The sequence below is a fragment of the Scomber japonicus genome, chromosome 4 (assembly GCF_027409825.1).
Source record: "Scomber japonicus isolate fScoJap1 chromosome 4, fScoJap1.pri, whole genome shotgun sequence".
Taxonomy (NCBI): domain Eukaryota; kingdom Metazoa; phylum Chordata; class Actinopteri; order Scombriformes; family Scombridae; genus Scomber; species Scomber japonicus.
This window is the reverse complement of record NC_070581.1, coordinates 36007717-36017648: the sequence shown is the minus strand read 5'-3', so window position 1 is coordinate 36017648 and position 9932 is coordinate 36007717.

Below are 9932 nucleotides of genomic sequence, written 5' to 3'. Positions count from 1 at the left end.
CCAGCGTGTCCCGGGTCTCCTACCACTGGGACGGGCCCTGAACGCCTCACCAGGAAGGCGTCAACAGGCATAAGCGTCAACAGCAAATTGTATGTCGTGTTACACACGAAGCTAACCTGCCTTTTAACGCTATACTTTCATTTCTGGCTAAGTGTTTATATGCAGCATCAAAAGCACCTTGACTAAAGCCTGACTCTGTCACTGACTCTGTCTCTGTCACTGACTCTGTCCCTGACGCTGTCACTGACGCTGTCACTGACGCTGTCACTGACTCTGTCACTGACGCTGTCACTGACTCTGACTCTGACTCTGACTCTGACTCTGACTCTGACTCTGACTCTGTCACTGACTCTGTCACTGACTCTGTCACTGACTCTGACTCTGTCACTGACTCTGTCACTGACTCTGACTCTGACTCTGACTCTGACTCTGACTCTGTCACTGACTCTGTCACTGACTCTGACTCTGTCACTGACTCTGTCACTGACTCTGACTCTGACTCTGACTCTGACTCTGTCATTGACTCTGTCACTGACTCTGACTCTGTCACTGACTCTGTCACTGACTCTGACTCTGTCACTGACTCTATCACTGACTCTGTCACTGACTCTGACTCTGTCACTGACTCTGACTCTGACTCTGACTCTGTCACTGACTCTGTCACTGACTCTGTCACTGACTCTGACTCTGTCACTGACTCTGACTCTGTCACTGACTCTGTCACTGACTCTGTCACTGACTCTGACTCTGTCACTGACTCTGACTCTGTCACTGACTCTGACTCTGTCACTGACTCTGACTCTGACTCTGTCACTGACTCTGACTCTGTCACTGACTCTGTCACTGACTCTGTCACTGACTCTGACTCTGTCACTGTCACTGACTCTGTCACTGACTCTGTCACTGACTCTGACTCTGTCACTGACTCTGACTCTGTCACTGACTCTGTCACTGACTCTGACTCTGTCACTGACTCTGTCACTGACTCTGACTCTGACTCTGTCACTGACTCTGTCACTGACTCTGACACTGACTCTGACACTGACTCTGTCACTGACTCTGACACTGACTCTGTCACTGACTCTGACACTGACTCTGTCCCTGACTCTGTCCCTGACTCTGTCACTGACTCTGACACTGACTCTGACGCTGACTCTGTCACTGACTCTGTCACTGACTCTGTCATGGCCGTTATCATCTGACCTCTTCAGTTCTGTTTCGTGAACATCATCAAAACTTTGTTTAAGATATTATGACTTTCCAGTTTTTTACTGTTCAAAGTGAATAAAAATAGTGAATGGAAACAAAACTAATAACATCTTATAAATACACACACACACACACACACACACACACACACACACACACAGTCTGCAGCACACACACACACACACACACACACACAGATTCATTCATTCTTTATGTTCATTAAAAATATAAATGAGGTTCAGTTTGATCAAATTCAATCATCATAGAATCAGATATTCTGCTGCAGGTAGAGGTTAGTAAAGGTGTGTGTGTGTGTGTGTGTGTGTGTGTGTGTGCTGCAGACTGTGTGTGTGTGTGTGTGTGTGTGTGTGTGTGTGTGTGTGTGTGTGTGTGTGTGTACAGCAGCAGAATAAATTTGCAACTCGTTTTAAATCAAACATGAATTTATGTTAAATTCTGCAAACACACAGCGGAGCGGCTCGGGCTGAGCTGTGGATACTGGGAGCAGACCAGTTAGACCAGTTAGACCAGTTACACCAGTTACACCAGTTACACCAGTTACACCAGTTACACCAGTTACAACAGTTAGACCAGTTACACCAGTTACACCAGTTACACCAGTTAGACCAGTTACACCAGTTACACCAGTTAGACCAGTTACACCAGTTACACCAGTTACACCAGTTACACCAGTGGTCCCCAACCCCGTGGTCCGTGAGTCATTTGGTACCAGGAATAAATAACTTACATTATTTCCGTTTTATTTATTATCTGAGTCTGATCTGTCCATTACATCCGTCTGTGTCTCGGTCGCTGAAGCACAATGAGTAAAAAACCAACGGCTTTAGGAAGCTTCTTTGTGAAGGGGAGTCCTACTTGATTCCCCCTCACCAAGCCCGCCGGCTCTCTAATGAAGCCTTCAAACCTGCATCGCCTCCTGGAGACCAAGCACCCGGCGTTAAAAGCCTTTGGAAGCGTGAACAAGAAGCACAGAAGCTGAGGGCCACCACATCAACAGATGCACTGAGAGCATCATACTTGGTGGCTAACCGTATCGCTAAGAAGCCTTTATAGTAGTATAGTATATTATATGATAGTATAGTATAGTACAATATAGTATAGTAGTATATTAGATTATATTATATTATATTAGATTATATTATAGTATAGTAGTATGTAGTGTTTTTAGTAGTAATGGTTCCTACAGTCAGACATTTAAAGGAAACACTCTGACCTCTGATAGTTTCCTGTCTCTCTGAGCTGGATCATCAGTACTTCCTGTCTCACTGAGCTGGATCATCAGTACTTCCTGTCTCACTGAGCTGGATCATCAGTACTTCCTGTCTCTCTGAGCTGGAGTCGACCTCCAGCAGAGCAGAAACCAAAACATGTAAATACAATGAAAAATTCATCCGCTGACCTATTTGTTCAGAGATTCACGTCGAAAACACAAAACCTCCAAATCCAGGACACGCTTCCATATATCACAACGTAAACCTGCAGATCAGACGTGAGCTCATCTATTCTTTATATCTCTACTTCCATCTTTCATCCTTCATCCCTTCCTCTCAGCGTGATAACCAGCTGCTGTTCAGTCTCTTTAAGCAGCGTTCAGCGTCTTGTTTTGCAGTTTGTGGATTTTGAGGACAGAGCTTTGTGGAGAAGAGGCAGCCCAAACTGAGCCGGTCTGAGCCGGTCTGTGCTGAGCCGGTCTGAGCTGAGCTGAGCTGAGCTGAGCCGGTCTGTGCTGAGCTGGTCTGTGCTGAGCTGAGCCGGTCCGTGCTGAGCTGAGCTGAGCCGGTCTGAGCTGAGCTGAGCTGAGCCGGTCTGTGCTGAGCTGAGCTGAGCCGGTCTGTGCTGAGCTGAGCTGAGCCGGTCTGAGCTGAGCCGGTCTGAGCTGAGCTGAGCTGAGCCGGTCTGAGCTGAGCCGGTCTGTGCTGAGCTGTGCTGAGCTGAGCTGAACCGGTCTGTGCTGAACCGGTCTGTGCTGAGCTGAGCCGGTCTGTGCTGAGCTGTGCTGAGCTGAGCTGAACCGGTCTGTGCTGAGCTGAGCCGGTCCGTGCTGAGCTGAGCTGGTCTGAGGTGAGCTGAAGTGAAATGAAGTGAAGTGAAGTGTAAGACACTCAAGTGCTCAAGCGCTCAATTATTTAGCGAGCGAGCTGCTGGGACGTTTGCTAGCGTGTGTAGCTAGCAGCAGAGACAGGAGGAGGGTCGGTAGAGAACGCAGAGACGGACGCACCTTAAATTCTGGATTAAGGTAGATTGATATTTATTATTTCTCCCTGAAGGTTTGTTGGATACAGCTTCTGTTGGTTTGGTTGGTTCACCTGCAGCAGGAAGTCCAGCAGCTGGGTTAGGGTTAGGTTTGAGTGTTCAGACAGGAGGATAAATATCTGAAGGATCATCATGCTGAATCAGGCTCAGGGTTGGTGAAGGGTTAGTAAAACTACACGTAGGTCATCCTGCTATATCTATAGACATGTTGGGTAATCTATAGACATGTTGGGTAATCTATAGACATGATGGTAATCTATAGACATGTTGGTAATCTATAGACATGTTGGTAATCTATAGACATGTTGGGTAATCTATAGACATGCTGGTAATCTATAGACATGTTGGTAATCTATAGACATGTTGGGTAATCTATAGACATGTTGGTAATCTATAGACATGATGGTAATCTATAGACATGTTGGTAATCTATAGACATGTTGGTAATCTATAGACATGTTGGTAATCTATAGACATGATGGTAATCTATAGACATGTTGGTAATCTATAGACATGATGGTAATCTATAGACATGTTGGTAATCTATAGACATGATGGTAATCTATAGACATGTAGGTAATCTATAGACATGTTGGGTAATCTATAGACATGTTGGTAATCTATAGACATGTTGGTAATCTATAGACATGTTGGGTAATCTATAGACATGCTGGTAATCTATAGACATGTTGGTAATCTATAGACATGTTGGGTAATCTATAGACATGTTGGGTAATCTATAGACATGTTGGTAATCTATAGACATGTTGGGTAATCTATAGACATGTTGGGTAATCTATAGACATGTTGGTAATCTATAGACATGTTGGTAATCTATAGACATGTTGGTAATCTATGGACATGATGGTAATTTATAGACATGTTGGTAATCTATAGACATGTTGGTAATCTATAGACATGTTGGGTAATCTATAGACATGATGGTAATCTATAGACATGTTGGTAATCTATAGACATGTTGGTAATCTATGGACATGATGGTAATTTATAGACATGTTGGTAATCTATAGACATGTTGGTAATCTATAGACATGTTGGGTAATCTATAGACATGTTGGTAATCTATAGACATGTTGGTAATCTATAGACATGTTGGGTAATCTATAGACATGTTGGTAATCTATAGACATGCTGGTAATCTATAGACATGTTGGTAATCTATAGACATGTTGGTAATCTATAGACATGTTGGTAATCTATAGACATGCTGGTAATCTATAGACATGATGGTAATCTATAGACATGTTGGGTAATCTATAGACATGTTGGTAATCTATAGACATGTTGGTAATCTATAGACATGTTGGTAATCTATAGACATGCTGGTAATCTATAGACATGTTGGTAATCTATAGACATGTTGTGTAATCTATAGACATGCTGGGTAATCTATAGACATGTTGGTAATCTATAGACATGTTGGGTAATCTATAGACGTGTTGGGTAATCTATAGACATGTTGGTAATCTATAGACATGTTGGTAATCTATAGACATGTTGGGTAATCTATAGACATGTTGGTAATCTATAGACATGATGGTAATCTATAGACATGATGGTAATCTATAGACATGTTGGGTAATCTATAGACATGTTGGTAATCTATAGACATGTTGGTAATCTATAGACATGTTGGGTAATCTATAGACATGTTGGGTAATCTATAGACATGTTGGTAATCTATAGACATGTTGGTAATCTATAGACATGTTGGGTAATCTATAGACATGTTGGGTAATCTATAGGCATGTTGGGTAATCTATAGACATGTTGGGTAATCTATAGACATGTTGGTAATCTATAGACATGATGGGTAATCTATAGACATGTTGGTAATCTATAGACATGCTGGTAATCTATAGACATGTTGGTAATCTATAGACATGTTGGGTAATCTATAGACATGTTGGGTAATCTATAGACATGCTGGTAATCTATAGACATGTTGGGTAATCTATAGACATGATGGGTAATCTATAGACATGTTGGTAATCTATAGACATGTTGGGTAATCTATAGACATGTTGGGTAATCTATAGACATGTTGGGTAATCTATAGACATGTTGGTAATCTATAGACATGTTGGTAATCTATAGACATGTTGGGTAATCTATAGACATGTTGGGTAATCTATAGACATGTTGGTAATCTATAGACATGTTGGGTAATCTATAGACATGTTGGTAATCTATAGACATGTTGGGTAATCTATAGACATGTTGGTAATCTATAGACATGTTGGTACTCTATAGACGTGTTGGTAATCTATAGACATGTTGGTAATCTATAGACATGTTGGTAATCTATAGACATGTTGGGTAATCTATAGACATGTTGGGTAATCTATAGACATGTTGGGTAATCTATAGACATGTTGGTAATCTATAGACATGTTGGGTAATCTATAGACATGTTGGGTAATCTATAGACATGTTGGTAATCTATAGACATGATGGTAATCTATAGACAAGATGGTAATCTATAGACATGTTGGTAATCTATAGACATGTTGGGTAATCTATAGACATGTTGGTAATCTATAGACATGTTGGGTAATCTATAGACATGTTGGTAATCTATAGACATGTTGGGTAATCTATAGACATGTTGGTAATCTATAGACATGTTGGGTAATCTATAGACATGTTGGTAATCTATAGACATGTTGGGTAATCTATAGACATGCTGGGTAATCTATAGACATGCTGGGTAATCTATAGACATGTTGGTAATCTATAGACATGTTGGGTAATCTATAGACATGTTGGTAATCTATAGACATGTTGGTAATCTATAGACATGTTGGTAATCTATAGACATGTTGGGTAATCTATAGACATGTTGGTAATCTATAGACATGTTGGTAATCTATAGACATGTTGGGTAATCTATAGACATGTTGGGTAATCTATAGACATGTTGGTAATCTATAGACATGTTGCGTAATCTATAGACATGTTGGTAATCTATAGACATGTTGGGTAATCTATAGACATGTTGGGTAATCTATAGACATGTTGGTAATCTATAGACATGTTGCGTAATCTATAGACATGCTGGTAATCTATAGACATGTTGGGTAATCTATAGACATGTTGGTAATATATAGACATGTTGGGTAATCTATAGACATGTTGGTAATCTATAGACATGTTGGGTAATCTATAGACATGTTGGGTAATCTATAGACATGTTGGTAATCTATAGACATGTTGGGTAATCTATAGACATGTTGGGTAATCTATAGACATGTTGGTAATCTATAGACATGATGGTAATCTATAGACATGTTGGGTAATCTATAGACATGTTGGGTAATCTATAGACATGTTGGTAATCTATAGACATGTTGGGTAATCTATAGACATGTTGGTAATCTATAGACATGTTGGTAATCTATAGACATGTTGGTAATCTATAGACATGTTGGGTAATCTATAGACATGTTGGGTAATCTATAGACATGTTGGGTAATCTATAGACATGTTGGGTAATCTATAGACATGTTGGTAATCTATAGACATGTTGGTAATCTATAGACATGTTGGGTAATCTATAGACATGTTGGTAATCTATAGACATGTTGGTAATCTATAGACATGTTGGGTAATCTATAGACATGTTGGGTAATCTATAGACATGTTGGTAATCTATAGACATGTTGGGTAATCTATAGACATGTTGGTAATCTAAAGACATGTTGGTAATCTATAGACATGTTGGTAATCTATAGACATGTTGGGTAATCTATAGACATGTTGGTAATCTATAGACATGTTGGGTAATCTATAGACATGTTGGGTAATCTATAGACATGTTGGTAATCTATAGACATGTTGGTAATCTATAGACATGATGGTAATCTATAGACATGTTGGGTAATCTATAGACATGATGGTAATCTATAGACATGTTGGGTAATCTATAGACATGTTGGGTAATCTATAGACATGTTGGGTAATCTATAGACATGTAGGTAATCTATAGACATGTTGGGTAATCTATAGACATGTAGGTAATCTATAGACATGTTGGGTAATCTATAGACATGTTGGGTAATCTATAGACATGTTGGGTAATCTATAGACATGTTGGTAATCTATAGACATGTTGGGTAATCTATAGACATGATGGTAATCTATAGACATGTTGGTAATCTATAGACATGTTGGTAATCTATAGACATGTTGGTAATCTATAGACATGTGGGTAATCTATAGACATGTTGGGTAATCTATAGACATGTTGGGTAATCTATAGACATGTTGGGTAATTTATAGACATGTTGGTAATCTATAGACATGTTGGTAATCTATAGACATGTTGGTAATCTATAGACATGTTGGGTAATCTATAGACATGTTGGGTAATCTATAGACATGTTGGGTAATCTATAGACATGTTGGTAATCTATAGACATGTTGCGTAATCTATAGACATGTTGGTAATCTATAGACATGTTGGGTAATCTATAGACATGTTGGGTAATCTATAGACATGTTGGGTAATCTATAGACATGTTGGGTAATCTATAGACATGTTGGTAATCTATAGACATGTTGGTAATATATAGACATGTTGGGTAATCTATAGACATGTTGGTAATCTATAGACATGTTGGGTAATCTATAGACATGTTGGTAATCTATAGCCATGTTGGTAATCTATAGACATGTTGGGTAATCTATAGACATGTTGGGTAATCTATAGACATGTTGGTAATCTATAGACATGTTGGTAATCTATAGACATGATGGTAATCTATAGACATGATGGTAATCTATAGACATGTTGGTAATCTATAGACATGTTGGTAATCTATAGACATGATGGTAATCTATAGACATGATGGTAATCTATAGACATGTTGGGTAATCTATAGACATGTTGGTAATCTATAGACATGTTGGGTAATCTATAGACATGTTGGTAATCTATAGACATGTTGGTAATCTATAGATTACCCAACATGTCTATAGATTACCAACATGTCTATAGACATGTTGGGTAATCTATAGACATGTTGGTAATCTATAGACATGTTGGTAATCTATAGACATGTTGGTAATCTATAGACATGATGGGTAATCTATAGACATGTTGGTAATCTATAGACATGTTGGTAATCTATAGACATGTTGGGTAATCTATAGACATGTTGGGTAATCTATAGACATGTTGGTAATCTATAGACATGTTGGTAATCTATAAACATGTTGGGTAATCTATAGACATGTTGGGTAATCTATAGACATGTTGGTAATCTATAGACATGTTGGGTAATCTATAGACATGCTGGTAATCTATAGACATGTTGGTAAGCTATAGACATGTTGGGTAATCTATAGACATGTTGGTAATCTATAGACATGTTGGGTAATCTATAGACATGTTGGGTAATCTATAGACATGTTGGTAATCTATAGACATGTTGGTAATCTATAGACATGTTGGGTAATCTATAGACATGTTGGGTAATCTATAGACATGATGGTAATCTATAGACATGTTGGGTAATCTATAGACATGTTGGTAATCTATAGACATGCTGGTAACAAGAATCTGTCCCTTCTGAGCTGCCGTACAGGTGAGCTACAGGAACAGTTATAATAATAATTAAAGCTGCAAGCAGTGATGAACGCCCCCCCCACCCCCATTCACCGCTCCGTACGTGCATGTCAGCAGGCACGTAGACTTCTTGGCACCCGGGCTTTTATTGAAGATTGTGTGATGTGAAGTCACATTGCCTGTGTCCACTAGGTGGCGCTAGAGATCACCCACCAGTTATATGTCATGTTGTAGTGTATGATATGGAGAACATATCCTTTCATATGAATTGGATAATGTTTGTCATATGAGGCTGACTTCCTGTGTCCAGTAGGTGGCGCTGTGACTCAGAGTAAATATGAGACTGTACATGTGTTCAGACCAGGACGCTGAACAAGCAGATGACACTTGGAAAAGCTCAGACCATGTGGAGTCAGGGTCCAAGAGACTTTTTGGTGCGTCTTGACATGTCAATCTGTGGCGAGGGGCTCAATTTTATTCATTTGTCAAGGGGGCGCTAGAGAGCCATTTAGCCACGCCTATTAATGCAAACCAGTAACCACTTAACGCACGCTGTTCCTCCTACGGGACGGGATGGAAGTTAGGAGGTAGCCACACATTCTTCTGAATGTTTTAAACACCAACCCTTAAACATATATATTCATGCCGTACATTGTTAGAAAGCTTAGATTCTCCTGATTCATTCAAGACCACTCACGACTTATATGGTTGCTCACAGCCGTAATAGTATTAGCGGTTAGCTCGGCTAGCCACTCAGCTAAAGTAAGCTAACAGCTATAATGCTACATACCTTCAAAGTCTTCCCTTTATCCACAACGATCATCTTATGACTCAGGACTTTCTGTACAGCTCGCCAAGT